Source organism: Gracilinanus agilis, chromosome 1, assembly GCF_016433145.1.
Source record: "Gracilinanus agilis isolate LMUSP501 chromosome 1, AgileGrace, whole genome shotgun sequence".
NCBI classification, from domain to species: domain Eukaryota; kingdom Metazoa; phylum Chordata; class Mammalia; order Didelphimorphia; family Didelphidae; genus Gracilinanus; species Gracilinanus agilis.
Genome location: NC_058130.1, coordinates 389130828 through 389155489, shown reverse-complemented (window position 1 = coordinate 389155489; position 24662 = coordinate 389130828).

The window sequence follows — 24662 nt, the reverse complement described above, 5'->3', positions numbered from 1 at the left end:
GGAATCTCTGGCTTTTAAAACAGCCTCTGGCATTTGCTAGTCGTGTTACCTTGGGCAAAATCATTTAATCTCTGAACCTCGTTGTTTTCCTTATCTGTGAAAGAAATGATAATACCTAATCATATCTATCTCACAGGGTTATTGTGATTGTTATTTAAAATGTTTATATACTACTTTGCAAGTCTCGAAGTGATATAAAATTCTCACGTTATGCATAATCATAACAATGCCAGTGTGAGGAGTTTAGAGTTTATTCTGCAGGAAATGAGAAGCAACCAAATTTCTTTTTTTTTTTTTAATATCTGTAGGGTAACAATCAAAGCAGGCCTTTTGGAAAATTAAATTAGCAATAATGTGCAGCATAGAGTAGAACTTAAAGGAAGAGAAACTGGAAAAAAGAAACCAGTTAAATCAGCACTTCTAGGCATGATGTAAGAAAGGCCTGAACTATTGTGTTCACAGAGGGACCAGGAGGATTAGACATTAGAAATATGGCAAGGTAAACCACCTATAAGATTTGTTAATTGATAGGTCTGTAAAATGAGTAAAAAAAAAAAAAAAGAAATCAAAGTTGATTCCAAGTTTTCAAACTTTAGCTACTGAGAGAGAATTGTCATGCCATTAACAAAAACAGAGACAAGTATTTGGTGGAAGAAAGAGGGTTGGGAGAAAGCTGATGATTTGATTTTTAGATGTTGAGAGGATATCCAGAGAGAAATGTTCAATAAGGAGTTGGAAATAAAGTACTGGAACTAAGTAAAAAAGTTGGAGGTTGGAAACAGATTTTGAATTCATCTACATGAAAATGAGTGAGTGAATGTGATCATTGAGGGAAAGGTCAAAGAGAGGATGAGAGGAGAACCATGCAGAATGCCAAAATTTATGGGATAACTAGGAGTCAGGAAATAAAACAGAAAAGAAAAAGCCTGGTTGGAAAGCAGAAATTGAATGTCACAAAATCCAAAGGAAGGCATTTTGAAGAAGGGTATGATTAACAATATCTGGACACACCAAAAAAGGTTGACTGAGGAAAGATTTTTTGGATGCAATAATAATAAATAGATCATTAATAATATTAGAGAGAGGGGTTTCATTATGGTGATGGGGTTTAGTTTAGTAGAAACTAAAATAATGTAAGTTGAGATATGAGTAAGTCCTAAGAATAGTAGGCATTTTACCTAGTATAGATGCTTTCCAGTTTTTTGGAAATGAAAAGGAGTAGTAAGATTATAGATTGAAGAAGAATCTGGGTCTAGTGAAGGACCTTTTAGGGTAGGGAAGACCTAAGCAGGACAGATTTGTTATTTGCAATTTAAATGCAACATTGTGGTTCTCTTAACAATTGACTCAGATTCACACTGCTTTAGCAGTTCCTTAGAACAGAATTTTACAATAAATATGCCTTCTAGAGAAAAATATTTTATGCTAGAAAACTTAACAGGTTTTCAAGCACACATAGCCCATATAAGTTCTAGAAGCCCTTATACCAACTCATCACTAAGACCTCAGAGCAAAGATTGTTTTCCTTCTCAGGGTTTTAAGAATATCCCTGAGAGATTGGAGGTGTATTTCTAGTGAAATCAGCTTAATCCTCCATTCCAGTGTGTTCTCCCCACTGTTAGATAGAACTAGACTTCTCCCTTTTTTCTCAAACGGATTAGTTTTCCTTAAAATGTAACCAAGCTATCTCTAGGACTTATTTGGTCTCTGTCTCCCTTCATTCAGCTTCCTACTCACCTAAAGGCTTAAAAAAACATCATCCATATTGAGTCTGGACTGCTTTAACTTGTTCACGTCTTGAAAACCACATAAGTCATTCTCTTCCATTTATGAGATACTTTTCCAGATGGAGAAGGGGTGGAGTAAAGGAAGAAAAATTAAGTGTCATTGAATTCTTTTTGTATAGCCTTGCTGTGTTAGGGTAAAGTAAACCTCTTAGTCAACTGTTCAATGATTTTCAGGTACCCCAACATCAAATTTGAATAGGACATTAAGACTATCCCTAACAAAAGTCATTTAACCCATCATATCTCCTCAGTATCACCAATATCATTAATTAGCATCCCAATAATATTTAATCAATTAACAATAACTAGTCTTTTATTAAAAAAGGCTTTTTACTTAGAAAGTATAGCAAAAACATAAGTATCAAGACATCTCCCTGAACCAGGGGCACACACTCCCCCCTACTACTATGGGCCCTGGGGCAAGGGACTTACACCTAAAATAGTTGCTACAAAACATTAGTCCCACCAAAATCATTTCCAAATTCATGGACAAAGTTATTTCTTTGCTACAACAGGACACAGCAACTTGGTGTTAATCCACTGTTGGACTGGGTCTCAGGGTCCTGCTAGCACCTCACCTGGGTTGGCTGCCAGCAAACTCTAGTACGGACACCAATTACTAACCCCTGGGTGGCTTTACATAGTTTTCAAAGCTTAGAAGGTCACAATCTAACTGCCCATTCCATCTCAAATACTCCTTCACCTAAAAGCAGGAAAGGACAAATGTGAAAAAAGTAAAATAATAGAGGGAACATGATTGGGCTGAACAGGAGGCCACTGCTGCCACTGCTTCCATCCACCAGGAAAGAATCATTTGGTCAGCTCGTGCCTTTTGTACTACACTCAAGTCTTGTTCAGTAACTGGAAATAGCCATGGAATAGCTGCATATGGTCTGAAGTTGAGAGTAATATACTTCCATTACATGTTGTATGGAACTCCCAGAAGCAGGATCACCAAATCCCCACATCTGCACCTGCTCCCAGGACTGCTATCTCATTGGCAAGCTCCCCATTACACACAGATTGCAAGTATTTGGCAATAGCTCCTGGACTAAGAGTCACAAGACATAAGTTCAGCTCTAGGCTCTGCCACTTAATTATAGCTGACTCTCTCTCTGTCTCTGTCTCTCTTTCTCTTGGTCTCTGTCTTTCTGTCTCTGTCTATCTCTCTCACATATACACATTCAGTAAAATGACTATCTATCTATCTATCTATCTATCTATATATATATATACACACACACATATATATATATGTGTATATATACTCAGTAAACTGAGAAGATGGGTGCCACTGGGATCATAGGAGATATTCTTAAGAGTCATGAAAGTAATATGGTCAGAGGTAAGCAGATTGGAAGAGGGAAAATGAGAAGAGACAGGCAAGCAGGGAGAGAGAGAGAGAGAGAGAGAGAGAGAGAGAGAGAGAGAGGAAAGAAATAAAATTGTGTGCTTTTTGATAAGGTTAATCTGATAAACTAAATTGGGCTTCTATGTGAGTGATTTGTAAGACCATAACATATTGTCCTCCCATAATAATATTTAATGTTAACTGGAGTCTTCAACATTTCTAGCCAAAGGAGCAAATAACATGTCTTCACTGAGCCAGTGAGGAAAATGATTTTTAGGTGTATCTAAAAGAAGAGTTTTCCCCCTTTTCTTCAAGCATACCATATGGGTAGCTTCCTATTCTGCCTATGTATGAAGCTGACCCTAAATCTAGATGAAAGGGATGGAAAGTGAAAAAACCTGATCATTTGGCATTACCTTGTATCCTACACATTATGAAGTGTGCCTCTAAAATACTTTTTAAAAATTGAGGTTCCATGAAGTAAGTGACTGGGATGATTACTCAGGACAATATGACATTTCAAAGTCAACTTATTTGCTGTCTCCTTTACCACCGGAGCATGTTTTGAAATTCTGACAAATAATTTCCCTTTGTCTTGCCACTTAACAATTCAATTGGAAAATTGCAAACATTTTCAGTGCTTATTTTGGTTTTAGAAAATTCATGAACTCAAAGAGGACAAGAGGAGAATATAACGAGGCGTTCATGGCCCTGGAATTCAGACACATATACAATTTTGACACATAGATTTTGGCCCATTTGTTTTCTCAAATAAATCATCACCTAATGATAGGCAAAGTTATAGGGGCAGCCAGAGTTAGGATAGGGGCACAATGGTGTTTGACAATTAGTGGATAGGTCTGAGGACATATTTTACTTGTCAGAGGTAAGGACTAAGTTCAAAAGGGACTTGGTCATCTGGAGGCCACTACTGATTCTATTTGTTACAAAGGTTTCCCACCACACACACAGTAGAGGGAGATATGGATGGGAGAGATGGCTCCTAGACCCTGCAGGCAAAATCCCCAAGATGCAATAAGCCTCAACTATGTGAGAGTCCCTGGTTTTAGTTGTTGTTCTTCCTTCGCTCTGAAGAGAACCAGTGGCATCATGGGGTGATGTCTTAACTTGCCTTTGAGTTGCAAAGTGAGATAAAGCTAAGTCTTCAGTCTCATTCTCTCTTCCAGAGTCACCAAGTCTAGTGGCAAGCCAAAAGTCAGAATGAATGGCCCAGGACACAGTGGATAACCTTGGCATCTTCCACATCTGATGAAGCTCTAAGCACTCCACAGTGCCTGCTTCAGCTACCTTCATGGTTGTTGGAACAAATTGTTCTCATCTGCCCATTTCACCAGGGGAAGCCTTTCACTTTTAGAGTAGACATTCCCCTTAACTCACTGACTGATCTGAAGCCTATCCGTCACCTTCAACCTGGTTTAGCCAGTCTGCCAAGGTATTTTGACCCAGTGTGGCTACTGGGCATCCTCCAGCTTCTTGGCAACACAGGTGAGAGTTGGATGAAAGGTGGACACCAAAAGTGGATAAGCAGCCCAGAAAAGGATTTGGCAAGCCCTCTCAGCAGAGGTGCCAGTCCTCCAAGAATAGCCCATATATCTTTTTTTTTTTAAACCCTTACCTTCTGTCTTAGAATCAATACTGTGTATTGGTTCCAAGGCAGAAGAGTGATAAGGGCTAGGCAATGAGGGTCAAGTGACTTGCCCAGGGTCATATAGCTAAGAAGTGTCTGAGGCCATATTTGAACCCAGGATCTCCCATCTCTGGGTCTGGTTCTCAATCCACTGAGCTACCCAGCTGCCCCCCCCCACCCCATACATCTTTTAGTACCTTTGCTCTATATGACAATCCAACCCTATACCTCCATTGAAAGTCTCTCTTTTTTTTCAGTATGAAATATAATTGCTACTGAAGTTTGGGAGTAATTTGAATGATAAAATAATTAATTAGGAGAAATTCAAACAAGCTGTGATAACTTACTACTGTCAAAATCTTAGTCCCTAAAAACCTTATGTTGGGAGGCAGCCTTATGTTTCTGTGAGTCACCCGAATCAAAATAGCCCATGTCGAGGATGCCTAGGAAGTGAGTGCTGATTCAGCATTGCCCAGGAAAGGAAGTCAAGTTTTTGAAATTTGTAGTGCAGAGGTATTCCAAACACACTGGCTCGACCTTAGTTGAAACTTTTACCTCCCCTTTTCTCCCTTCTCTCAAATTTCCAAAGTGTATTTGGAAGACTTGCAATCAGAAGCTGAGAAAAACTAATGAGTAAAAAATCTGAAATGTGAAGCAGTTTCTCCAGGTTTGTTAAGGCCTGGGGTTAAGACTTGTTGGTTCAGCCCACAGCTTACTCTGACATCCTTCCTGCTACCCTTATAAATGGATAAAAGATTTTTCCAGCTGTCATTCTGACACCCCATGAAAAAAAGCAATAGTCACCTAATAAAGGCCAATTATAATTAAAAAGCCTTTTCTTTCATATTGGAAAAGCATAATGCTCCAAGCAATTAGAAAAGCTTTCCTCTGTTTCTGCTATTACTGACAACTCCCTTTGTCTCTTTCTGGTTAAATCAAACCAACAACTCCTGATCTTTGTGACGAGTCCTAGGTAGGCTATATTACAAAGATTTCAACAATAATATTGTATATCCAAGGCATGAGGCCTACTTGGATTTTAAAAGTTTTATTATTAGTCTCTCTGAAGCCGCTAACAAATAAACCATTAAAAAATTTATAGTGGGCTACTCCATTTCATCATCCTTTTTTGATATTAATGTTTTGTATGCTTAATAGGAAAAAAGATAGTTTTCTTTGATTAGTGATTTTATTTTCATGCTTTTAAGCAGATAAGCAAAGCTATAAAAAGATTATTTTAAAAATGCTTTAAATTTTACTGGTATCCTGTAAGTTTCCTTCAAATTATCCTAAATATTTGAGATGAGGCCCACTTAGGATCAGTTTCCTTCTCATTTTGGAAAAAAAAATGATTCTCTTCAAAAGAAAAACAACAGTAGAGCCCCCTACAAATTTTGAAAATGAAAGTGGTTCACCTAGAAACTAAAGACAAAAATGAGATTACTATTTATCCATAAGTTGCAAAAAAATTTTAAAAATTTGCTGTAGATTTATTGCATTTTTTAGGTGGCAGTAGAAATATGTCAATGACTACAGCAATGGATTTGGGATAGATTGTTCTTTTTCTATTTGTTTTGTCTTTAGGTATCTCTTTTCAATTTCTAAAATGTTTATAGAATCCCTTTAATTTAAAAATGTCCTCTTGCCTAGCACTATTTCACATTAAATAATATAAACAGGAGAAGTTGACCATAATTTTTATGGATACTGAATCAATAAACATTTTGAGGACACCTACTATGAACAGGATGCCTTACTGGGAATTGAGTATCTAAGTAACTGTCTTCCACCTTACGTGTTTTCCCTTAGAGTAAAGATAAGGGGAAATTTAGAGATTTTTCAGATATGATCTTGGGTTAGATAGGTCTGGATCCAGGGTCCATCAGTGGCCACCCTCCCAAGCAATCTGACCAACCTAACATAGTTTTTTGGTTCCTTTATACTCCCCCCCCACACACACACACACAAGAATTTCTCTCTAGAAAAACATACAAATAGAACACAACTCCTGGGCTAAAATTTAACTAGCAGAAACTCACATTTACTAACCCTAATCCTATCTTTTTCAACCACACTGCATTCTGAGATTTGCTAAATTAGTCTTATGTTCCTTACCTCCACTTTCCATCTCTGTGTCTGATTTTACTGTCCCATATGCCTGCAATTCACTCTCTTTTTACCTCACCTCTAGCTAATGAAGTCTTCCTATTTTTTAAGGATACAGCTCAGCCTGTCTTCTACAGTCTTTCCTGATTCTACCAACTCCTAGTGTCTTCTCTCTCAGATTGCTTTGTACTTAGGTATTTTGGTATGTGTTTGCATTTGTTAATTTTATATTTATGTTGCATATATCATTTTATACATACTTAGCTTTTTCCTCTCCTCATTAGAACATAAGCTTCATGTGAGAGGGAACTCTTACATGCTTTGTACTTATATCCATATTGCCAAACACAGTGCCTGGTACACAGTAAGCACTTAATAAATACTTGTTGGTTAATTGGTTGACTGATAAGATGAGCTCATTACAACAGAATAATAAAAATAAAGAACAGGATCCTAAAACCTGGTTGAGAGAGGGGAAAGGAAGGAAATGTTCTTGAGTTCCATGACTTAATTCAGCTTGATGTTAACAAACCATACTTCTACAGTGATTATTGTATCTAGCTATGTGGAAGCATGGGGCTAGCTGGTCAATCAGATCATCAGCTTCAGCAGTGTTCTTGACATTGTAACGTGTCTATTTGTTGTTATTCAGTAGCTTTCAGTCATATCTGACTCTTCATGACCCCATTTCAGTTTTTCTTGGCAAAGATACTGGAGTGGTTTGTTATTTCCTTCTCCAGTTCATTCTACAGATGAGGAAACTGAGGCCAACAGGGTGAAGTGACTCATCCAGGGTGATTCAACAAAATATTAGTGAGTCGAGACACAGGTATGAGAAAAGAAAAACATGGTAGAGGAGAAAGAAAGAGTGAGGGAAGAAGAGAAATTTTTAGAGAAGAAATAAAGACAGTAAGTGAGAAAAGGAAGACCAAGGTAAATATATGTATATATGGTATATATCATATATATATATATATATACATATGTGTATATGTATATGGAGGTAATTAGGAGAGTGGCATAAATACTTTTAGTTTAAATAATGAAACTAACTTTGGTTGCATCACCATATGATCACTTCCAGTCAGAGGAACACATTTTTGTGTACTTGCTTAAAAGATTTAAAAGATTTTCTTGTTGAAAGAAATATTAGAAAGTACAGACACAAAAAGAGAGAGACACAAAATAAAGAGGACAGGTTGAACAGTTCTCAAGTTATAATGTCTCTAAAGTCTTTCTGATAACATATTATACTGTCTACTTGTGGAACCCTTTCTGTAGAAGCAGAAAATATGTCTAAAATTATCACACTACACACACATCTTCCAAACTTAATGACCAAACTAAACAAGTGACCCTTTGTTTGATCACTACTCAGACTTGGTGTTTCCAGAAACCCTTTTTTCTATCCCCAGAGTATTTTAAGTCCCTTCCCCACACCTCACAAAAGAACCAAGTCATGATTGCATGATGGCTGCAGTTTTTGGCTTAGAGTCAAGACGATCTGGGTTAAAATTTTGCTTCTGACCTTAGCTCTGCAGCCATGGAAAAGTCACCTAACCTCTCTGAGGCTCAGACAACTCTCTTAAGTCTATCTACTGACATATAGGGAGAAACAGACTTCATCAGTGGAAGGAATTCTCCTGATATCAGAAATCCAAGATGATGAATTTATTGCCAACATGAGCAAAGCTGGAGAGGCAGCACACTGGAGTAGGAAAACTTCTGACCTTGGATTTGGAATATCCAAGTTAGAATCCTGACTTCCAGCTGTGTGAACTCTACAAGTCTCTCGGTTTTATTTTCCTTCTTTACAAAAGAGAGAGTTGGGCCATGTGGTCTAGATCGTCGTTTCCTTTCCAGCACTGTTAGTTTGCAATGCTCCTTGTTCCCTGAACACATCTGCTTCTTTCCCACTTCTACAGATTTGCTGATGTTATTTCCCACTCCAGCATTCCCTTCCCCCACCCTTGTTTCTTCCTGTTGAAATGCCATACATTTTTCAAGGTCTGGATCAAATCCCACTTCCTTCTTTGACCACCCTGACCCAGAGCAATGAATGTCTCCCTCCTCTGAACTTGTACAGCACGGATTATCTGTTCAACTCATCTGACCCTTAATTTTTTACTGTTTGATATTGTTCATGATTCCTTCGTAGGTATTAGCTTTTCCTTCCTTAGTACCAGTAAGCATCCTGAAGACCAAGTCTTATATTTCAAACATTTAACTAATAGACTCTTTTTGGCTCCTTGGGATAGGGGGAAAGGTTGGTAGTGGGGGAGGGAATTTATAGTTTGAGTCTAGGGAAGATTGGGATTTTGTTTGTTTTTTAAGAATGGGAAGGGGCAGCTAGATGGCTCAGTGGATAGAGAGCCCGTCCTGGAGTCAGAAGGACCTGGGTTCAAATGTAGTCTCAGATACCTCCCAGCTGTGTGACCCCTAGGCAAGTCACTTAACCCCAGTGGTACTCTTCTGCCTGGGAAGCAAAACTTAGTATCATTTCTAAGACAGAAAGTAAGGAGTTGAGAGAGAGAGAGAGAGAGAGAGAGAGAGAGACAGACAGACAGACAGACAGACAGACAGACAGACAGAGAAAGAGAGAGACAAAGAGAGAGGGGGGGTGGAGAGAGAGGGAGAGAGAGGGAGAGAGGGAGAGAGAGGGAGAGAGGGAGGGAGGGAGGGGCTGGGATTTTGTTTTGTTTTGTTTTTAATATTGTATTTCCTGTCTCACCCAAGTTAGAAGTGCTACTCATAGACCTGATCCTAGTACTGCTTGGCATAGAAGTTTTGGTCTGGTTTGTTTTTCTCACTTGTATCAGTTTACTTCTCTTTAGGCAATCTGGGGACCCTCAGTTTTGAGGGTTCTCCGTATTAGTGCCAAGCTTGCTATGGACACCCAGATCAGCATTAGATTTACTGCAGCTCAGCATCCCCCTCATTCATCCATCCCACCTATCCATCAGTTTCTGCCCAGTCAGGAGCAAAAACCATTGCAGAGCATTACTTTGCCTGGCTCATGTTTGAAGACAAGAAGGATCCAGCAGAAAGAGAGAGAGAAAGAGAGAGATTGAAGATGAACGAAGAAAAGAGCAAGAGACCCAGAGGGACAGAGACTGATCATCTGAGAAAGAGAGATAAGGAGAAAGATAAAGAAAGAATGATTAAGGGGACTGCTACCTAAAAGGAGATCAAAAGGCACGTGAGGAGGAGGGTGGCACTGAGGAGAAGGAGAAGGGCTGCCTCTGTTATTTGACTGGAGGAAAGGAGGAGTTACTAAGGGATGACAGCAGTGGGTTGTAAGCTGAAGAGAAGGTTAGAAGAGGGAACTCACATAAAATACTCTATTTTTTTCATGAAAATAAAAGGCAAAATTCTCATCAAATATGCTATGTGGCATGTTAGAAATTTTCTATGCAGTGGTAGTTATCAATTCCTATTACTATGAAGACTCAAAGTTGGAAATATTCCTTGAGTAAGAGAGGTCACACTCTTAGTCTCTGCTCCAAATAGAAACAAAATTTTTATCAAATGTACATTGATTCCCACCAAAGGGACATGGGAAAATAAAAGCTTACTACAAAGCTATTATTCTTTAATGTAGCATGTAATCTACCTGACCATCTTTGGTTCTATTTCTGTCTGCCCCTTCCCTTTTTGGTTCTATTTTTTGGGGTCTTCAGAAAGTTTTTAGCACATTCTTAGGGAGGGATATCTCAGTTTGTTTTCTATTGTGTCGTTTTTGTGGTTTGCGTTTGAGAAGTCTCTATGCCTAGGGGTTTTTAAGGATGCAATATATAGAGTTTTATCTAGGTGACTATTTGACTCTTTTTAAATCAAGTCCATTTTTGGAGCCATGGTTGGTAGGAAAAAATGGTATTAAAACTGATTTAGTAACTTAGTAACTACTTCAGAGTGCCAAGTTGGGGATTGTTATCTTAAGTGACACTTTCCTCCTTTGAAATCTTGGAGCACTTTGTACACTTGCACACTTTCATATTCTAATTTGTATCATATATACTTTTGGTGGTGGGTTGGGAAAGGAAGGGAATAAACATTTATGTAGCACCTATGTGTTAGGCATTGTGCTAAGTCCCCCCCTTATTTAAACCTTTACATTCTATCTTAGAATCAATAAATACTATGTTGGGGTTCCAAGGCAGAAGAGTGGTAAGGGCTAAGCAATTAGTGTTAAGTGACTTGTCCAGAATCACACAGCTATAAAGAGTCTGAGATCAGATTTGAACCTGTACTATATACTACCAGATCTGAACCCAAGACCTCATGTTTCCAGCCTGGCTCTCTATCCCAAATGCCCCAGTGTGCTAAACATTTTTTATAAATATTATCCCATTTGATTTTCACAACTATCCTGTGAAGTAGGTACTATTATTCTCATTTTAGAGCTGAAGAAACTGAAGCAAAAACAGACTATGTAATTTAGCTAAAATGTGTCAAAATGTGAATTTGAACTCAGATATTCCTAATTTCAGGCCCAACACTCTTTATCTATTAAGCCACCAGCTGGTGGGACCAATGCAAACACTTTGGAACACAAAATGGTATTGAACAATAAGAGTTATTAAAAAAAATTATTAGGGCTTTGATCCAGCAATTCCATTCTAGGATGATATTTTATAGAAACTATAAAAAGAAAATAAATTGCAATACAGGAATAATGGAACATTACTGTACTTTAAGAAATGAAGTCTGTGAAGAATTCAGAGAAGCATGGAAAAGCATTTATGAATTAATGCTTAGTGAAATAAGTAGAACCAAGAAAACAATATATTCAACCTAAAACGACAACAAAAAAATAAATGAAAATGAATACTGAATAATTATAATAACAGACCTCGTCCTTGAGAAGAATTGAGAAAACGTATTTCCTTCTCTTCATTTAGAGGTGAAGGACTATCAGAGTAAAATACTCCAAATACTGTAAGACATCTCTTGGTTTGTTTTCCTGAACTTGTTTTCCTCCTCTTTATTTTAAAAATTTTATTACAAAGGATGGCTCACTGGGTGAATTGAATATATTTAATTGAATTTACTTAAGGAGTCAAAACAAAAACATTGATCTTTTTAAAGGAAAAAATACAAAAAGAAAAAGAGGATCTATCTGCACATTATCTACTTAATATATTAGAGTATGGTAAACTGGAAGCAACCTACATAGTCAATACTTGGAGAATGGCTGAAAAGCTATGGTATATTAAAATAATAAACTGATAATAATAGTTCATTACAGTTGGAAAATTATATTTCTTGCTTCTTTGAAGACAGAACTGAAACATCATTTTCTCAGAAGGCTTTTAAGGTTCCCTCATCCACTTGGGCTTTGCCTTCTTAGTTTATCTTCTTTCTCCCTTGTATGTATCATATTTTTAGTGCATGGGATAGAGCTATTTATTTCCCCAACCTCCAATGGCACTGGCAGACTTGGGGCCACCATTTTTCCTCAGAGCTCTATGGTTAATGATGAGAAACTGGAAGGGGGATTACTGATAGTATCAGTGTGTTTCCCCATTATAATCTATAAATATAAATTTATCAGTAAGACAAATATTTATTTAGAAAGGAGTATTTACTGTGTTGGTATAATTAATGCAAACTGTCACCCTTGCTCCAAAACCTATACCACAAATACATACAGTTTCCAAGGGAATATGGGATCAGGCTTAGAGAACATCTGGCAATGGAAAAATCCTAGTTCCTGAAGATCCTTATAAGGGAAATTTCATGAGTACTCTACAAAGGATACTTTTCTGCAGGGTTCCTTAAAGAACTTTGAATCTGTCTTTTTTCTTCTCAAGTAGTCTGTCCTTGTTCTCTGATGCAGACGCTACTGACAGGTATTTGGAGAATGCCACTATAATGCTGATGGAAAGTATGAAATCCTCAAGGCCCAACAAAATTTGAAGTCTTCCTCTAGCTAAAAGGAGTTAGGGCTATACTAAAGCCAGAGCTCTTCTCTTTCTAAAGGATTTATTCTCAGAATCTTGACTAGAAAGCTTCTGCCACTTAAAATGCAAATTCCCAATTACTGATTAGCTTCTGAGTTTTATACAAGCCTCATGGATTGTGACTATGTGACTCAACCAATTTATTCTACCAATAATTCTATGCAAAATGTCATTCATTGTATCTGGTAGCTTTAAAGGACTCCTAAATTAATCAAGACAGTCTAAAGCCTTTGATTGACTGAATTAATAGAATCATTGATAAGGTAATCCAGTGTAGCATCTTCTTAGTTTCATTGATTGGAGGAGGGTGATTTGAGTCACTCAGTCAACCCCCATTTTTGACTGATGATGTGCCTGTTGTGTCCTCCATTAGTATGAGAGTTCCTTGAGGTCAGAACTGTTTTGTGTTTTGCCTTTCTCAGTATAATGGGGCTTTATGCTCAGTGCATGCCCAGGTCTTATTGGCTTGCTTACTGGATATGACCTGTTCACCTGGAGGACACTAGGGAGCTTATTTCTGGGGAAATCATGATGATACGTAAAAGCAATGCCTTGGAGAGATTGTGATTCACATGTAGATATTCCATAGCTGGTTCTGGACAGCCCAACTACCCGATTGGGAGGACCCTTTTTTTTAGGAGGCTGTGCAATCTGAACTTTTAACATCTTCAAAAAGCCTGCATTGGCTTTAGCTTTCTACATTTTATTAAGTGACTCAGTCACCTGGTGAGAGATCACACTACAAAGGCAAAATAGGCTTAGGGTATTTTGTCTTCTAAGGCCACATGACCCTGAAATACAAGCTTTAATCTTAGATTTTTTTGTTCTTTTTCATATCTAGGGGAAGAAAGAGGGTTCTCTAACCTTTAACACAGTATCCATGATTAATCAATCCTAAGGAGTCATATTTGAGAATGATCTTTAAGACCTTGGCCGAGGAAAAAGACTGATCTGGCTGACATATATGAAAATGCATTTTGTGGGATCAATGCCAAATAGAAACTGAGTTATATTTGGAGCTTTACCCTACGGGGACCCTGGACAACATGGGGGAAATGTTTGGACAAAGTTTTCTTGCTATAACTTTAAAGTAAATGTCCTTTTATAAAAATAACTGACTTGAATTTAAAGAAGGAAACCATAAGTAAATTAGGTGAGCACAGAATAGTATACTTGTCAGATCTATGGGAAGGGAAAGATTTTAAAACCAAATAAGAGTTAGAAAAAAATCACAAAATGTAAATTAAATGGTTTTGATTATATTAAACTAAAAAGCTTTTGTACAAACAAAAACAATGCAGCCAAAATCAGAAGGGAAACAACAAATTGGGAAAAAAATCTTTATAACAAAAAACTCTGACAGGGGCCTAATTACTCAAATATAAAAGGAGTTAAATCAATTGTATAAAAAAATCAAACCATTCCCCAATTGATAAATGGACAAGAGACATGAATAGGCAATTTTCAGGTAAAGAAATCAAAAGTATCAATAAACACATGAGAAAGTGTTCTAAATCTCTAATAATTAGAGAAATGCAAATCAAAACAACTCTGAGGTATCACCTCACACCTAGCAGATTGGCTAAAATGATAGAAGGGGAGAGTAATGAATGCTGGAGGGGATGTGGCAAAATTGGGACATTAATGCATTGCTAGTGGAGTTGTGAATTGATCCAACCATTCTGGATGGCAATTTGGAACTATGCTCAAAGGGCTTTAAAAGACTATCTGCCTTTTTTTTCCCCCAAACATTTATTAATATTCATTTTTAACATGGTTACATGATTCATGCTCCTCCTTTCCCCTTCACCTCCCGCACTCCCCCCACCCATGGCCATTGCACATTTCCACTATTTTTGTCATGTGTCCTTGATCAAGACCAATTTCCAAATTGTTGGTAGTTGCATTGGTGTGGTAGTTTCGAGTCCACACCCTCAATCATAAGACTATCTGCCTTTTGATCCAGCCATAGTACTGCTTGGTTTATACCCCAAAGAGATAATAAGGAAAAAGACTTGTACGAAAATATTTATAGCTGCACTCTTTGTGGTGGCAAAAAATTGAAAAATGAGAGAATGTCCTTCAATTGGGGAATGGCTGAACAAATTGTGGTATCTGTTGGTGATGGAATACTATTGTGCTCAAAGGAATAAAGAACTGGAGGAATTCCATGTGAACTGGAATGACCTCCAGATGCAGAGTGAAAGGAGCAGAACCAGGAGAACATTGTACACAGAGACTGAGACACTATGGTACAATCAAACATAACTGATATCTCTACTAGCAGCAATGCAAGGATCCAGAGCAAGGCTGAGGGACTTATGAGAAAGAAAACTACCCACATTTAGAGGAAGAATCGTGGGAGGAGAAATACAGAAGAAAAACAACTGCTTGAACACATGGGCTAATGGGGATATTATTGGGGATGTAGACACTAAATGATAACTCTAGTCCAACTATCAATAAAATGGAATTAGGTCTTGATCAATGATACATGTAAAACCCAGTGGAATTGTGCGTCGGCTAAGGGGGGTTAGGGAGGTTTGGGGAGAGGGAAAGAACATGAAATATGTAACTATGGGAAAATATTCCAAATAAAATAAAATGTTAAAAAATAAAAAATAAAAATAACTGGATATTAAGTGGCTAAATAACACTAAAAAGTGACTGGATCCCTAAAAATGGCTAAGCATACAGCCAGTAGGGCCTCCAGGTGATTATGGGAGGGAAGAGACAGAGTCCTGCAGTACCTTTAGAATACTCTGAAACCTTGTGATTACCGTGTGCTTCTGAGAAACATATGTAATGGCTCAGTCTTCAGAGGAGGAACCCGAAAAACCCAAGTTTTATTTGTAAACCCAGGGCATAGGAGAATGCTTGGCACATAGTAAGCACCCAATGGATGTTTGTTGATTGACTTATCGATCCACTGAAAGGTTACCAAATCAAAACAATGAAGCCAGAACAGACTTTGATACTACAATTAATGGCTCTGTGATCTTACTGGTCTGTGCATTCTCTCCATTAGTGAGGATTTCAATTCACCCACTTTTTCTTATCTTCTTTGATTCCAGTCTATCCCTCCTGCCCACCACCAGATCCTCCACCTACTATGCAGGAGGCTTCCTCCTCCATCTTTTTATTTTTTGTGACTATTAGTGCAACACTTCAGCTTGCTTTTTCGTATATCTCACTCTAGCCACATAACTGATCCTATTCCATTTTTGATCATATACTTATTCTTTAATATCACTCAGAACATTTTTCCACATAGGATATCCTACAACTTATAAACTCAGTATGCAGTTGGGTGGCTAGTCTATTGTCCATCTTCAGCCAAGATATCAATTTGTACTAAGAGATTAACTCAGTGGGCTGCTTATCCAGCATACTCCTATCGAGACTAGATCAACTATAGATTGGCAATGAAACTGTTCTGGCTGAACTGAAACTGGCTGAAGAAACAATGTGAGGTAGATTACATTTGGGAAGCTATGCATTTGCTGTTAAAGACACCAAGGCTTTCCCTTATAGAAAGCCCCATCTTTTAAAAGTAAATGTTCTCCAGGCCTAGAGATTGACTCCTGAGTTCAAATCTGACCTCCAATACTTCCTAGCTGGGTGACCCTGAGCAAGTCACATAACCCCCATTGCCTCGCCCTTACTGCTCTTCTCTCTTAGAACCAAAATATACTATTGATTCTAAAACAGAAGGTAAGAGTTTATATTAATAAATTAATTATTCTCTCAGTGATGCTGCACAGTGTTGAACCTTGAGACACCAAAATCTCTGCTGAGTCAGGATTTGGGTTGAACCAAAGGATGATGAAGATACTACAAATATATTTATCCTAAAACAGGAAGAATTAAATGAAAATGCTTAGTATATTAAAAAGTAGATAACAAATGCAGCTGGCTAATAATTCTTTTGGTTCTACTTTGTTAAATGCCAAGAATTCTCATTTGCTATTTTCCTTATTGTTCATCTACTTGATTATTTTTATTAATAATTATTGCTTATAATAAATTTTAAAATGAAAAAGAATTTATATTGCATAATTTTCCCTCTCTTCTAGACTATATACATTACATAGACTGCTCTTTGAGCACATGGACTCCCCCCCATTAATAATGCCTCTAATATCTAGCATAGTATCTTATACATAGTACAATAATAGTATATAATACTATGAATCAAAATGAACCTGAATATCCTTCTATAGAGTAAAACTGGAGTTTCCAAATCATTTATATTTGGTAAGAATCCACTTAACCTGAAGCCAGAGACTTCAGTATGTATGTGTGTGTGGAGGTGGACCAGACTTTCAGGGATATCTTGCTGTGAAGTCATAATGGTCAAGGAATGGAGCATGCTGCTGGCATTTTCAATTAGATGACTTCCAGTCCCACCTTTCCACCTGCCAGAAATGCCCTCAGGTTTCCAAAAAGAAGGATTACCACTAGCTTCTAGCTAAATCCTCTCTTCTATTCAGTATTACTCTGAATAAGTAGGCTGCCTAGAAATATGCTTCACTACACCTTCCGCATGGCAGACATTTCTGGACATACATCCAGACTTACATGTTATAGAAAGTGAAACAAGAAGCTAGAACCTGCTGGTCTAGTATTGATGAAGTTGAAGTTCAAGATGAATCAATCACTTGTGTCCAATCTATTGTAGATGGATTCTTGTAGTGCCCTTGAGATGTAAGGGTAAGGGGGCAGCTTGGTAGCATAGTAGATAGAGCACCAGAACTAGAGTCAGAAGGACCTGGATTCAAATCTGATTTGATACTTCCTAGCTGTGTGTCCTTTAAGCCTAATTGCTGCTCTTCTTTCTTAGAATTGATACTAAGACAGAAGGTAAGGTTTTTTTTTCCTAAATTAAAAACAAAACAAAACATAAGGATAAGACTTTGTCAAGATGGTGGCAAAGGAATACCATTCCCAGAAAAATGTGTAGTTAGAGATGAAGATATTAATTATAAAATGTTCCTGTCCTCAGACTGTTTAAAATCAATTGAGGGAAAACAACGTATAAAGAAATTATGCTATTGTTTTACTTCTAAAACATAAGAATAAGATGACAAGAGTTGGAGGGGAGAAAAGGAGGGGAGAGAGAGAGAGAGACAGACAGACAGAGACAGACAGAGACAGAGAGACAGAGACAGAGAGACAGAGACAGACAGAGACAGACAGAGACAGACAGAGACAGGGACAGAGAGAGACAGAGAAAGAGAGACAGAGAGAGAGAGACAGAGACAGAGAGAGAGACAGAGACAGAGAGAGAGAGAGAGAGAGAGAGAGAGAGACAGAGACAGAGACAGAGACAGAGAGAGACAGAGAGATCCTAGCTATCTCTTTTATAACTGTCTCTTCTTTTGCTTTGATTCTTGAATTGCTAGAATTTGGCAATGCATGACTTCAGAAAACAAGATAATTCAATGATCTCTAAAGTCAAGTCATTCAGCAAACATTTAAAATTTTTTAATTTTATTGATTTTTTTCACATGCATTACCATTATTTCAAAATATATTCTCCTGTTCTTCTACCCCAAAAGCCTTCTCTTGGAACAAAGAGAAAAAAGAAAGAAAAAAGTTGAGCAAAACTGAACAACATATCAGTTGTCTGATAATATGTGTGATGTTTTATACCCTTAAACTTCCACTTTTGAAAAGAAGAAAGAGAAGTACCATTTCTCACCTCTTCTTGGAGCCATCTTTGGTCATTTCATTTGATCATTTTTGTTGTGTGCATGTGAGCATGTGTTTGGTTTTTCCCTTTTACATTTTCATGAATAGTGATTAAATGATTACTGTGGACCGGGCAAAGCTCTGTGCATTGGGAGAGATATAAAATTTAGATAAGAAATGGTCCCTGTCCTCATGGAGCCTATAGACTTACCTGGTGGCTATGACATATAAACAACCAAATTACATGATAACTGTTAAATAGGACAAGTAGACTTCTGTGTGAGATCTCATTATGTCTCAAAGAAGTTGGAAAGATGAGGAGTGGGGGAGTATTTTATTTTACTTTAAAAATAAATTTTTATTCATATCATTTGATTCTCAAATCACCAGAAATTTCTCCCAGTATCCCCTTCCCCTCCCCCGAGAATATCATCCAACATAGCAAATATTTTTTTTAAGATAGAAAGGAAAAGAGGAAAGAAAAGACAAACTGCAGCAAAACTGAAAGAGGCATTAATAAAGAGTTTGCAAAGAAATGCAATGTGGACTTCCCACTTCTGAACAGGTTGGGGGTGGTGTACCTTCTTACATCTCTTTTTTGGAGCTATGTTTTTTGGAATTTTGCCACATGCACTTTTGACTGTTGTGTGCATATAGTAGTTCTGCATAAAAGTGTATATTGGAGGTGTTGAAGGCTTTTGAAGTGCAGAGTAGCAACCAATTCTGTGCATAAGAAGATGAGTCTGGCAATATTGTGAAGAACAGAGGAACAGGGAGAGAGCAGATAAGGAAAGACTTGTTAGAAGGCTATTTGTAATAGTCTAAGGCAGGAGTAATACAGGTCCTGTACTGGGATGATGGTTTTAGGAATATTAAGTGTTTTATAATAATTAGTATCTCCCAAATTAATTTGGATATGCTGCAATATGTACAATTTATATTGCTATGTTATGTCACATTAGGTTATGGTATAAATAGAGTGTCCCAAAATTCTTGGTGCAGTTATATAGTTTTACATAAAACTATAATCAGTTGGACTCAGTAATTGGTTAGATATAAAAGAGAAAAAAGAAGAAAGTTCAAGAATAACACCAAGAATTTGAACATTGTAAACCCAGGTAGATGGCAGTACCACTGACAGAAATAGCAGTCAGTTAAAAACAAAGCTGCATCAGTAAAATATATTTTTAAAAGAAATAATGAAAACAGAATTAATCTTTTTGGTGGGAAAGAAGCTCAGTCTTTTATATATTGAGTGGGAGTTGCTATTGGGACATCTGGGTAGAGATGACCTATAGGCCATTGTAGATCTAGGTATAGAAGCTAAGATAAACTTCAAAGTAGATGATTTGGGAATCATTTGCTTAGAAGTGATTGCTGAGGGGGCATCTGGGGAGCTCAGTAGATTGAGAGCCAGGGTGAGAGATGAAAAGCCCTGGGTTCAAATGTGGCTTCAGGTGCTTCCTAGCTGTGTGACCCTGCGCAAGTCACTTAGCCCCCATTGCCTAGCCCTTACCACTCTTCTGCCTGAGAATCAATACACAATATTGATTCTAAGATGAAAGATTAGGCATTAAGGGAGAAAAAAGAAGTAATCATTGAAACCTAGGAAATGAATGAAATTAGTGAGGAAAAAAGTAAAATTTTACAGTACTTATTGAGATAAAAAAAGGAGAAAAGAGAGAAAGTTAAAAACCAACTTTTGAGGGACCAATTACAATAAAAGAGAAAAATGGATAAAGAGCTAGCATAGGAGGCTAAAAATTGGTTAGAATAGTAGGAAAACCAGAAAAGCTTGTGACTAGGTGTAATCCCTGTACATGAGGCTCCTTCCTTCTTATGATTGGAGAGTTTAGAGTATGGATAGCAGAAAGCTCTTCCCAGAATCTTCACTTAAGAAGGGGACCAACCCAAGGTAGGTCTTCCCATAGAGCTGCAGCATGCCCCTGAGCCAGGTACCTTCTCCCCACCTCCCCTTTCAGCTTCTTTTTAGATATTATTTTCCCTCCTTAGACTGTGAGTTCTTTGAGAGTAAAAATTGTCTTTTATCTTTTTTATTTCTTGTATCTTCAGTGCTTAGCACAGTGACTGTCACATGACAGGCACTTAAATGTTTTTTGACCAACTGAAGGACGAGCCCACTTCCAGCCCACTCTCAGGTTCTGGGTTCACAAAGACCAGCTTGGGGGATTACCTCTCCATCTTGACTTCTTTTTTTCCCTCTAACTAATGTCCCATCTCAGAGCAAAGTCTCCAGAATTTAGTCCAGGTGTAAGTTGTGGCTAGCTTTTACCAAAAGTGAGTAACAAAGATCCCAACTCCTACATAGGCAGTTAATATACAATGAAGATCCTGAGTTTTGGGTAATCTTTATTTCTTCCACCGCAAAAAGTGCATAAGATCCAAAGTACTCATCAGAGTCCATGAACAAATATAGAATCAAATATTCATTCTGTTGAAGTCCCTCCTGAAAAGAAAAAAAAATCCTGGTCACCCCATACTCAAGCAACTGATGGTTCTTGCCAGATCCCCAGCCTGACTTCAGTGAGCTTTGGCCTTTCAGGGGACCAATGTCCAATTGGTAGTAGTGTTCTCCTTTAAGGAATGGACTGCTGAGGAAATCCTCCTTCAATAGGCTAGTGCCTGCCTGGCTATCCTCTAATCAGGGAAACATGATACTCAATATTTCCCAGGAGATAATAACCAAGGCACAGAAACACCCATCTTCTGATAGGTGTTCAGAAAAGAAAACAAAAATGGTAGGTAGCCAGGGGCTCAAGGTTCATGAATTCTTCTCTTTCTGGGAGATGGGGCAAACACAGGTCAGTTGCCATTTTCTGCTCCTTAGTAAGATCTTTAGAATCCATCTCAGAGACTTAACTCTCATTTGACAATCATTCACTGGCAACCAATCAGGAGTTTACTATATTCTTTTTGTGAGGTGAAGGGGAGGGGGTGTATAGCTCCAGGGGAAGTATCCTTCCTACAAAGATCCATACTCTGTAATATCATCAAATTAATTTGGAGATGGCAAATTGACTAGAGGGTCACTTAACATCTTGCTTATAATATGGTATCTCAGAAGTCCAATTTACTTCCAGTAACTTGAGAGTACATAGTAATTAGAATTTGAAATTTGCCAGGTTTTGATATCTCTTTGGATTTTCAAACTTCAAAACCTAAACTATAGATTTAAATCCTAGATGAGAGAGGTAGTATGATAGAGAGCTGTCTTGAAGTCAAGAAGACTTGTTCTTATCTAAATTCTGTTGCTTATACAAACTGGATTTATAACTCATAAAAGTCACTTAACATTCTTGGTGTCCCCAGAGAATTCTCTAAAACTATACATTGCTGGGCAGATGCTGACCAGCTTTGATAGAGAGAGTTTCTTTACCAAGAGTTCCCTTTACCAAGAATATCATAGCATCTATCTAAAAAATAAAATGAAATAAATTTTAGGTGAACTCACTGAAGGAGAGGAAAAAAATTATCTTTAATAGTACATTAAATACTAAATGATCTTTTTTAGTGTTTGGTCTTTCACAGTAAGAAAAAGTTTGAATTATGGACTTTTAGATTTAGAGGGGATATAAAGATATAAAACAGACCAACCAACAACGTTAAGTAAGTGCTCAAAATGAGACAGTGCCAATGGCGACCAGAACCTAGGTCTCTAGGTTTCTAGTCAAGGGCTCATTCTACACTATGCTCTTCCCTTCAATAAAAACTCTTTTCAAGAACATATATATTTGAATACTTTACTACAATAAAGAAGTAATTTTCTCTCTTTTCAGAAGAAATAAGCCTGCTGAAAGAGATGAGCAGTTTGGGCTTCAAACTTTATTCTTTTGGCTGCCCGCCATCTGAGAAAAGTCATTGAAAAGTTGAATGCCATGGGTTACAAGAATTACTCAGTTGAGTAAATATAAATGAGTGATCAAAGAAAGAAAAAGAAGAAGAAAAACCACATCTAGGTGCTGATTCAGATCTAGCAAAAACAACTTAATCTTTAGGATAATATGAGAACACCAAAGTGATCAAAATTGAAGCTGAAGGTAGGTGGCTCTGCAGATAGAGAGGCAGCCCTGGAGACAGGAGATCCTGGGTTCAAATCTAACCTCAGATTCTTTCTTTGTGACTCTGAGCAAGTCACTTAAGCCCCATTGCTTAGACTTCACAACTCTTCTGCCTTAGAACCAAGAAGTAGTATTGATTCTAAGACAGAAGGTAAGGTTTTTTGCTGTTGTTGTTTTAATTGAAGCTGGACTTTTGGGTAGCTAACTTATCTAGGAAGGGAAATATTTTAGAGAATACTTTTCAGGAGAATGGAAGAGCTCTTTCTATATTGGTCAATCTTTAATCGATGTCTTGTTTTCAACTATGTTAGGAAAGATAATCCAAGCAACAGATTACAAATGAGTGGGTGCAATAATGAGGAGAGTATGGTAGCTCTATGGAGCAGGTCTGCTGGAAAAAAGCAAAAAGGATAGGACATTGGCAAAATTAGGTTTAATCTTTTACTGCCATTTCAGGCTTCAATCCAGTTTGGGCTTTTAGGAATTGTATGCAATTTCTCCATGATGGTGGTTTGGCAGCCTATGAAATATGCTGGTGGTCTCATCTAGTATGTGGGCCAGAAAGCAAATATATTTTTACCAACTGGATCTCCATGACAACTAACAGTTTGGGGATGAGCTGAAGGATGCCAAGATATGAATAGAAGTAAAGCCTTTTGACACTTGAAATGAGATTGATACTGCAGCATTTTGCCATTGTTGACTATTGTTATTTATTCTATAAATATGTTCTTCCTCTGAAGTAAGTTTTAAGTTCCTCAGGGAGAATTTGGTATCTTCCTGCAGGGCTAGGACAATGTGCCCTATTCACAAATAGTGCTAGATGTTGACAACTCTTCTGATGGCTCTCTAAGTTTAGTTAGTTATACCTCATCATTTTCTACAAGGTGCTTGCTCAAGAGAGGGAAAAGAGAAAGGGATTGGGAAAAAAAAGCCATGGAACAGGTAAAAAGGTAGCATGCCACTAAAAATAATAATACTTGAAATGATCCCTAAAGGAAAAAAAGAAAATTCTATTTATTTTATTTTGAGTCAGAGGAGACCTGCAAAGTGCTAAGCACTTAATAGGTACTTAATAAATGCTTGCTTCTTTCCCCTTTCTCTTCTATGTAGGGTTCAGTTTTTAAGTGTTAAGGGGTCCATCGGAGTGTGCCATAATAGATAAAGAGTAGGCTTGGTAGTCAGGAAGACTACCTGGACTCAAGTCCTGCCTCTAGTTCCTGTGGACTCCAATTGTTAGCAAATTATGTAACTTCTCAGCCCCCCAGGCAACTCTCTCTAAGTTGCAGAACAGGTCTGATCTGCACGGAGAAGGGAATATCCTCACCAGAATTTCCAGTTACTCTCCTAAACTTCATCAATATCTTGAGAAATGCATCAACTTTTTTGTTTTTGTTTTTGTTTTTTTTTTTAAACCCTTGTACTTCGGTGTATTGTCTCATAGGTGGAAGATTGGTAAGGGTGGGCAATGGGGGTCAAGTGACTTGCCCAGGGTCACACAGCTGGGAAGTGGCTAAGGCCGGGTTTGAACCTAGGACCTCCTGTCTCTAGGCCTGACTCTCACTCCACTGAGCTACCCAGCTGCCCCCTGCATCAACTTTTTATATGACATCAGTTCTGAAACTCCTGGGGCCCTTCTGATTGGAGAAGGTATTTGTGTGTATGTGTGTATGTGTGGGTGGGTGGAATTGGAGAGCTCCTCCATGACTGTCCATTTAAAGAGAGTCCCCAGAGCATCCAGCTCAACATTTCCTGTCTGGCTCCCCACTCCCACTGTCACTAATCCATCAGCATCTTCTTAATGTGTTATCTTCCCCCATTAGATTGTGAGCTCCTTCATAGTAGGTTCTGTCTTTCGCTTTTCTGCCCAGCGGTTAGCATAGTTAGAACATAGTAGGTGTTTCATAAATAAATATGTATTCTATGTCAATGAAATCACAGGTCTGTTAAAAAGGGTATGTGTGTAGGGGGAGGGGACGCCTTAGCTAATAGAGCAATAAAGAAGAGACTTTTACTTTGAAATTAAGGCCTTAC